This window comes from Parasteatoda tepidariorum, chromosome 9 (assembly GCF_982258835.1).
Source record: "Parasteatoda tepidariorum strain Cologne lab strain chromosome 9, Ptep-v5.0, whole genome shotgun sequence".
NCBI lineage: Eukaryota > Metazoa > Arthropoda > Arachnida > Araneae > Theridiidae > Parasteatoda > Parasteatoda tepidariorum.
Window position 1 is genome coordinate 94325235 of NC_141763.1, and position 9681 is coordinate 94334915.

A 9681-nucleotide genomic window follows, 5' to 3' on the forward strand; every position below is an offset into this window, starting at 1 on the left:
GAGTACGCCCTCTAACGGGAGCCTGAAAATATCAAGTATTTATTTATTTATTTATTTCATAGATTATTTGTTGTTGTTAATTTACGTCGCACTAGAGCTGCACAATGGGCTATTGGCGACGGTCTGGGAAACATCCCGGAGGATGATCCGAATACATGCCATCACAATTTTGATCCTCTGCGGAGGGGATGGCACCCCCGAAGCATTTATTTATTAAGTTATCATTCAGTTCCATCAGAATCATTGGCAGAGACAGGCACCATTGTCTAAGCAGCAAAATTTCCCTCAGGAAAAGGCCGAAGAACTTGAAAAAACTCTCCAGAACATTGGTAAAATTTTCAGAAACAGAGCACGCCAAACATTTGAAGAAAAATTCCTCAATATTTTTTAACTTCTATTATCAACAAACTTGCAAATGATAACTTATTCCGATTTCGGGGTCGCATACTGTTACAGATGTGTGTATTACGGTAAAATAAATTTTTTCTGTCTTCAGTTCATTTCAAATTAAAGTGTAGTCAACATTGCTTTCTTCATTCCAATGAATAAAAGTGAATTCAGAACGTGCAGAACTGTAATAAGTATAGAATCTTCTTCTTCTTTATGGAATAGTACATATATCTGAATCTATATAATTCGGAAAACAAAAATAAAGAATCATCCGAATTACTTGAAATAGTATCATTTGTGTTGATCATTAATAAATTTTTATCGTTTTCTTGGTAAGTATTTTTTTCAATTTTGAATAAATAATTTCAACTGGAATGCAGCTATTCTGTTTTTAAGTTACATATTGAAATTCATCGAGATCTTACAATTATAAAATTTTCTTGTGTGGTCTGTCATCTAAAAGTAATGAAGAGATAATCTAGGTATATATTATTTAAGAATAAAATTTTCAAATGTAGAACATTTCATTTGGAATTCTCCGGATTTATAAATCAAGTAAGTGTTATGATTTTTATAATAAAAAATTCACTTGTAAATAATTTTTTTTTCTAATTTGATAATAGTTCTCTACAGAATGGTTTTTTACATCTGATTAAGAACTTTAAGACTAAGAAAAAAAACAATCTGAAAGTTTTTTATTTCAATATGAGGAATTTTTTGAATCGTTTTTTATCGTAAGCATTTATTAAACGTTTTTTTAATAAATAAATAGTGATTTTTTATTGAAACTGATTTCTTTGATAAAAAGTTTCGTCAAAAAACTTTTTTGCTGAATTAAATGGTATAACATTATGCATTTCAATATACTTTTCGCATAATTTTAATGTTTGAAGTAATATGATTCAGAAAAGTATGGAATGTAAAATTTAAATAGACTTTTCATATTAGATCATTAAATTTAGAAGAACGATTTTTCAGGCACTAGGTTTTAACTCTAACAACAAGATTTTTTTTCAAATACTTTCAAACGTGTTTTGAATGCTCCTTCTCTTAAAAAAGTGATTCCATTTTGCTTTCACTTGCTTAAAAAGGAAAATATAAAAAGATTTTTTGAAGAAAAAAATAGGGGATTTTAATTTTATTGAATTGTGCATTAAGTTGATTTATCAATTTACTTCTAATTTCTTTAATTCTTTCCTTTTTTTCTCTTACATTGTTCTATCATTTCATACCATAATATAACACTCATGAAAGATATTATTTTCCTTAAATTTTATTTCTTTAGTTAAAATTGAACTTTTAACGCTATTTTTCAGAGCTTTGTAGCCAGGGAAAATAAAAAAGTCATAGTTTAAGTGCCTTACACTTGAAGCAATGCGATGATTTTAAACTATATATATGTAATTTTACCGTGAAGAATTATCTGGGCTTTAGAACAGACAAATAATTTAAATGCTTGAAAAAATATGAAACTTTTTTAAAAATCACCAATTTGGCGAAATTTTTCCACCTAGATGAAACCTATAAAAATCACTTCATTATTCTAAATCTTCGCAAATTTTTATGAGTTCAGGAAGTGCAGCATTGGAGTAAAGTTTTAAATATTCAAAAATTAGGCTACAAACGCTTTTCATTTTTTTAAAAAAAATGTGGCTTTTCTCTATACAGACGTTTTGAGCCCTTTTCAAAATAACCTTAGATAGCGCTGACTTAAGATAAGCTAAACTTGACCTTACAGTCACGAGTAACAATTTCAAACTCACAGCAGTTACAAAAGTAGCATATTATTCGGAAAAAAAACATCGTTTCATATTTACAACGGAGCCTCCGAAAAAACAACCTTAAATATCCACCTCTATAAATCCAAGAATGTTCTTTTATCCACTCCACAACACATCCATCAATGATCTTCTTTTTTATCTTTCTTTTTTTTCTTCTTCCATCTCTTGAAGAAGAAGAAGATGAAGACAAGAGGAAGAATCTGTGGTTATCTTCGAGGAACCAAAAATAGAAGCAAAAGAAGAGCATAGGAGAAAACAAAAGAGACCAACAGACCGAAAACAAAAGCAAAATCCAAGACAAGAACTTTTAAAATTCCACTCCAGATACGGTCCCCGAGAATGCAGGGGCGCAAGTGGAGGAGGGGCGCAGTCGCCACTGGGGAAACCCTTGATTGTTTGGCCGGCGACCCGTCCTTCACCCGTCTTCGATGATTTTGTCCCCGGGGCCCCCGAGGCAAAGGAAGAACGGGCCTATGTGTCGATATAACGATTCGATACATTCCGTGGATATCGAAGTGGGGGAGGAGAGGGGTTGTTCAGGGCTTAATTTTGGAGTTCTTGAAGGGGAGTGCTTTTGTTTCTTTTGGGAGGAAGCCTGGGATTTCTTAGAACTCAAGTATATAAGCGAGGTGGTATCGATTTAAAAAGGTTCTCTTTTTTTTTTCCACGTAGAAATCTTTGCCGAAGAAAATAATAAAAAAATTACCTATTTTAACCTATTTTTAAAAGCGGATTTTAAAGGGTTGACATTTTTTTTATTTTTATATCGAATAATTAGTTATTTCGATGCATAGATGCCGTGATAATTTACTAAACGTGAGTTTAAAGCCGCTCCCGATAAATTTGATCTGGCGTGAGTAATTTCAAAGGCACAGGTTTTTATGATTATTTTTATAAATAAAGTAATTGTGCTAACTACTTAAAGCCAAAAGTAGTGTAAAGTATCATTCCTGGTACTTCCCGACACCAAGAACTAATTCTGGTGTTTCACTAATCAATTTTGTTGCAGAGTACTTGCATCCACTTTTATTGCGAAGATACTCTAAAAAATTTTAAAATTAATTTCGGTAACTATTTTACGCCAAAAGTAGTATAAACATTCCTGGTGCTTCCCATCAACACGAACTATTTTTGGTGTTTGATGACACCAAGAATTAACTCTGATGTCTCACCACACAATTTTGGGGCAAAGTAGTTGTACCCATTTTTAGTGCGAAGATACACTAAAAATTTTAAAGTAATTGTGGTAATTATTTCCTGACGAAAGTAGCGTAAAGTAACATTCCTGGTGATTTCCAATACCAAGAACTACCCTCGATGTTTGAAGACACCAAGAATCATCTCTGGTGTTTCATCACATCACTTTTGGTGAAGAGTTGTTGTTCTTTTTAGTGTGACGGTACACTAAATTTTTAACAGTGTACGTTTGCTTTGCCAATAAGAGAAACCATCAATGCTACACTGTAGAAAATTCGTGTGCATCTTCACACCAAAAATGATGGCGACTACTTTACACCAAAAGTGGCATGGTGAATCACCACAGATAGTTTTTGGTTCTTGGTGTTTCGCTACAACCAAAATAAAGAATAGTTCTTAGTGTAAAGAAACACTAAAATGTTTTTTCACACTGTTTGACATAAAGCAGCTGTCACCATTTCCAGCATTCGGTTGCACTAAAATTTATAATTACCATAAAATATGATACACTTAAAAAAGAGTCAGCAAAGTTATATTTACGACATGATGCTCTAAATTAAAAATCATTAATTTCGAATGCATTTATACATAAATTTCAAAAATAAAATCAGTTCTCTAATCAAACACGCGCAAAACAGAGAGAGTACTGAGATAAATTCAAATTAGGCTTAGCTGAACAGAAGCGTATAGAAAATAAATATTAAAAAAAATTTTTAATGCACTAAAAAATTTTGATCCGTAGTTGCAACCGTTTTTGGTGCTGAATAAAGTTTTTTAGTGCAGAACTGTCAATGTCGTGCAAACATTGGGATACTTGCAAGTGACTTAGTGTAGGTATCTCGATCCTGATTGTTTGTTGAAACGTGGCATTTGCTTACGCTAGCAACTGTTCTTTCCATTCTATTTCGAGTAAGCCATGCCCTACAAGTGTAAATTCTCTTAAGTGACGCATTCTAAATTCTTTCACAAAGATTCTTTTTTAAAGATAGATTCTTTCACTATATATTTACACAGAGACTTATCACAAAGACAGGCAGCAGACCATGAGGAACACAAAGAAACTAATTATGCATAAGTTGCCAGGTATACAAAACAAAAATATATCCAGGTTACAATAAAATACCTAAACAAATAGTAAATCTAAGTTAAGTAAAAGAAGTAGACGAGAAATAATTCTATTTCAGCTAATTTGGTGTGCGATACGACTCTGAATTTAATTAACTTATCGTTAATTAAAATTATAACTTATGTATAGCTCAACTTTAATACGCCATTTTGTTGATAAAGATAAGCTGGCGCTGACGCTATTGTTCACATGTGTGGGTATGGGAAGTATTCTTCTTGAAGAACAAGTACCCAATTAAAAAAAATTGACAAAATAACAATAGTTTGAAAGAAATAGTACGAATATATTACTAAAAATGCAATTGTTTTTAAAACGAAAAGTTTTTGCAATGAAATCATTAAATTGATTGTAATGCCCATGAAAACAATTTTTGACAAAAAGCAAACTAAAAAGACTGAATAAATAAATTATTAAAATAATATCAGTTAAAAACTGAATAAGAAAAAACATCACGCATTTGCTGAACTTTTCTTTTCGTAGATATTTGGCAGCTCGGAAGAGAACAACAAATTCACGCCAATATTTGTAAGCAATTTACTGACGATATCGAAAGTATTTTCGGTAGCGAAGATTGTTCAGAAATGGTGTGAAGAAGCTGTGCTTGGTTTACGATTTTTACGTTATTGGTGTTTAGATTTGACTACACTCTTTAAACTGTATATGATCATTTAATCTGATGGTAACTTCAAATTAAGTGCTCCTCAACACAAACATTCGTATTGTCCCACTCTAAATTTAAAGAGATATAGCACCACGGTTTTATGAATGCATGAGCTATCAAGAAGCAACTGTTGACTATCGCCGATTTCTACAGCACCAACAGTGTTCGGGCATACGACACTAACGACCGCGTTTATTGCAGGACAATCTCTTCCCAACGTGTTGCATGACTGTTCCAGTTGTCTTAATGCATAGCCGTGAATGATCTTCAAGTATCTTCAAGTATCAAGTATCTCAAGGTATAGTTCAAGTATCTTCGGTATCGCTGAATCAAATAAGACTAAGTATGAGAGAATAGGATTAACAGTTTAGAGGTCCTGGAGACTTTTCAATGTACGAATAAGTATTTGACATTGCATTGCTATTTAAGCAAATTAATTATTGTTCCTTATGTATGTTTTTACTCCAAATTGCGTGAAACCAAGTACAAGACGATGGGACTGATACTTTCAGTCTCAAGGATATTTAGGTATAAAAAGTACTAATTTTGATGTGCACTTATTAAAAATTTTTTTTCGTTCGATATAGCATACAAAATGACACAGCAAGCTGTACCTCACTTGTCTAGTTAGAATTGATGTAGCAGTGTGTATAAATCAAAATAGTATGTTCTATCACTTTTTACACATGAAGACCTTTTACCTTTTGAGTTATGAGTGCTACTGAGACGTACTTGTTTTCAATTGATTCTGCGTAAAAAAATACATTGGAAGCAATACCTCTTTAATCTAAACAACAATGTTATCGATATCCACCCTAAAATTGGTGTTTCTAAAACATTTTTCATTATTGTCAACATTTGAAACCTAACTTGAACATGTTTATACGAGAAAAAACTAACATCAGGCTCAGCGCATTAAGGTTATATTAAACGCTCGTTATAACAACAATTTACAATAACAAATGGAACTGTCGTTATGGTAAACTTGTCATGAGCAAATGCACTTAATTAATGTTAACATAACAACGAAAAGGCTCAGGGGATAGAGCGTTCGCCTCTCAATGTGGTGAACTGGGTTCGAATCCCAGCAAAGGCTGATCGATGCAAATTCCGCCCCCGGCTCGCACCAACTACATTACTGTTGTAAAATATTCTCAGTGGGTGACGGATCATAAATTTGAGTCCGCTTGCCGTCAGGCTAACCGTGGGGGGCTTTCGCAGTTTTCCTCTCCATTCTGGTTAGTTAAATAAAAACCCCACGAACTCTGAATACTTGATCCAGGAGCTCCCTTGTTTTCTGGATTGCGTTTAAAATTACAAGGCTATGGAGTTGAACATTGATAGTCGTAAACTCTGGATCGGCTGTTCAACAACGGTTATAAAAATATTTGTGGAGTTAAAAAAGGTGCTTTTTCAATAACAATTTTAGGATTATCAATTATTTTAAGACTTCCATGTAATTACTCAAGTTATAAACATTTATAATAATAATAATTATTATTTTAATTTGCATAGGTACATAATTATAGTTTTTTGATTGTTTGCTAGAACTTTTAAACAAAAAAAAATGCGGCTGTTCTAGCTTTGCAAATTTGTGCAAGCAAGTAAACTATTGTTCAGCTTGCTGCATATTTCTGTTTTAATATTTTACATGACGCATCAAATGATGGTAAAATATATCGAACAGTTTAATAAGCATTTGATCATGAGTTTCATTGCCTATTTCAAGCACTGAATAAAAATTTTACTTGCTACGATAAGGGATCTTAAACGAATTTTTAAGTTTCACTTCAAGAATTAAGACTTTCCTCAAAACTTTAGAATTTCTCGAAAGGAAGGTCGAGAGATATCATTGAGCCAATCGTAAAAGATTAAGGTACAGTGAGACCTGTTTTTGTGCGGTCCTTTTTTATGCGATTCTGTTTTTGTGCGATTGGTTTTATGCGATTTTATTTTTGTGCGATTTTTTTTGTGCGAATTATTTTTATGCGGTATATGAATCTTAACGGCTTTAGCACCAGTTTAATGTTTCCTATCAATGTGCATATGCATGTTGTGGACGAACTCTGATTACGTGGTCTCCTTGACAACGATGTATCTGAACTTCGCGATGCTCTGTTTATTTACTTTCATTAGTTCATTTATTAACGTCAACTCCATTTTCTCTTCTGTTTAAAATTTATTCTGCGCTAAACAAGTTGAAGTAAATCAGTAAAAAATCGTTTGCTGTGTTAAAATATTTAGTATTTTAAAATTAAACCGTTTAAATTCTCGTCTGCGTGTATCTCAAATACTATACGCTTCGTATTCAGAGTTTTATACACGATTCATTAGATTAAGGATTCATTTTATAGTGAGATTAAAGGTAAAAAAATTAATTACTTTTGTTTCTATTTATATGTAGTTTTTATGATTTTTATTTTATTTTATCTGATCACTGACTTTATAGTACCAAAAAACAAATCAATTGAAATCCTATCTTCAAGCGATTTTCAACCAATTCATTCCAAGAAGATGCGCGTTTTGGATTACGACGAGTAGCAGCAAACTATTTAATGTATAATTTGAAAACTTCTACATGTATATGTACAATGAAGAATTAAATATTTTTAAAATTTCTTTAGGTCTAATTTAATTATTTAGTTCTATTGAAAACATTCTCTTATCTATTTCATAAATCATTGATGTATTTTCTGAGTCCGACTTTTTTTATGTGGTCCCTATCAACCGCATAAAAAAAGTTTTTGGTGGTATATGGTACAAACTTGTTTATTACATGTCAGAATTTATAAAATTTTCAATTTTTTTTATGCGATTTCTTTTATGCGGTCCCTATCCACCGCACAAAAAAAGGTTTTACTGTATATAGTTCTGGGGGTTGGCAGGCAGTAACGAACAGTAGAAGGATATCCTAATTGAAAAAATGTATACATTGTCGTTCCAATCAGACGCGAGCGTGAATCAAATAAAGATAAGTAATGAAAAATAAAATGTGAGCTATTTTCAAATAATATACACTCAAATTTCTGTACGAGTAATTTTGATCTTTATGGTTGTTCTAAGAAGAGCTTTGCTTTGTATACTTATTATTTAATCTAATAAAAAAATTTCTCTCGTGTTTTTGATGACCTGAAGAAGTTAGAAAAAGTTGCGAAAGGGAAGTAAGCTATTGCAGTTATTTCACGACCCAGCGCCTCTCAAAGATGATTTGCGGTCAAAATGACAATTTCGGTCATTCTATTGTTAAGTAAGAGCTGTTGTTAGTTTATAACAGTAATTCATGACAGTTAAGTTGAATCTTGGTCATATCTAGCTAGTGTTCTCTGCACGGAGAATGAACAGAACAAGAACAAAAAATAACTTTTGGTCTTAATATTCGAAAATATATATCTTGGGTTAAAGTTTGTTATAAAAAGTTGAATCAAATTTTTGTTCGAGACAGTATAAACAATATTTAGGTAATTGAAGTTTCATTCCGAATTAAAGACTCTTTAACTGTAAATACTTTGTTTTTCATTTAACTCAGTGAAAGATTTAAAAAAAAAAAAAATTATTCCAGTACGTGAAAAAACGTGCCAAAATTTAACCCAATCCTTGAAGTGGGGGGCATGGTAGAAATAACGAATTCCATTCGATTCGATAACGAATTAAATGGCGGTCAAAAACATCCCTTTGAATTATACTTTCCCAATAAATAGATACTCTTCAGTTAGAGAATCACGAGGAGAAATTCCCTCCAAAAGGCCTGGGGCGGTATTTGGCTACAATAGGGGTGTAGGTGGGAGCCAAAAGCACGTCTACCTAGTTCGTCCAACCGGGCCAGCCCCAGCGCAAATACTGAGCAGTGGCTAATGAAATCACGGGGCGCAGAGCCTGCGGGTCCGGCATGTAGCCAACTTGGTAGGACCTAATCACTCATTAGCTTACTTCAGCAACTGCCGGACCTCCGGTCCTCTGGGATCCGGTGTGATTTGGGAAACTGGAGAGAGAGATGGGGACCGCCCTCCTCTACCGCAAGCCCCGGCGAATGTTTGTCCTAAGTGATTGGACGGACGAAAACCGCAAATCGGATTCGGAGAGAAAGCATTCGTCTCCTTTGTCCTGAGGACAAATATCCTCGGTTAGAATTCTCTGAACAGGGCAGAAATGGGAAGGCAACTGATTTAATCTGAACCAGAGACTTTTTATTATTCAGTCGAGGTATTTAACCAGTTAAAACTATGGAAATAATTAAACAAAATCGGGATATATTTCTGTCAATTAATATAGCAAGTCTTAAACTTGACACTTTTGAGCATCAAGTATGAATATAGGACATATTTTTGTCTCTCAGAATCAAATAATATCAAGTAGTAAGTACTACATTTACTTGCAGTATCAAGTAATTCAGGATATATTTCAGTCACTTTATAAACAAAAGTTTTAAAATATTTTCATTCGAATACAAAACATTAATTAAGGATATATTTTTGTCACTTAGAATCAAATATTATTAAAGAATAAATATAACATTTTCTTCGAAGATC